We start from the raw sequence: 425 nt of genomic DNA on the forward strand, positions 1-425 counted from the left end.
TGCATGTTGCGCCAAATCCATCCCAACAAATAAGGCCATGCTCGGTGAACCACGGGGCTCTCCGAGCACTCCCCTCTTAGTAACGTATACCTGGGCACGAAAGCGATCCATGTCGTGTATGTACATGGCACAGTCCAGAGAACACAGGGTGTACCTTTGACATGTCACCGGCTCGTAAAACTCAAGAAAGATTCAAAATCATTCCAATTCTCTTTTTTCATTTATTTTACGGACAGATCGGAAATTCAGGCTTCTGGTAAAACAATCCTCTTATTTGTTCAATGCATTATTCTTTGATTATCAATTAATTATTAATCGGTTACATAAGACTTTAAAAACTAACTACCTCATGGATTCGTATTAGCATCTAGTGCTGGAGCGAGTCCGGCAAAATTCGGACTCGTACAAGTCCTTTGATTTCTTGA

The sequence above is a fragment of the Tigriopus californicus genome, chromosome 10 (assembly GCF_007210705.1).
Source record: "Tigriopus californicus strain San Diego chromosome 10, Tcal_SD_v2.1, whole genome shotgun sequence".
In the NCBI taxonomy this organism is placed as follows: Eukaryota; Metazoa; Arthropoda; class Copepoda; order Harpacticoida; family Harpacticidae; genus Tigriopus; species Tigriopus californicus.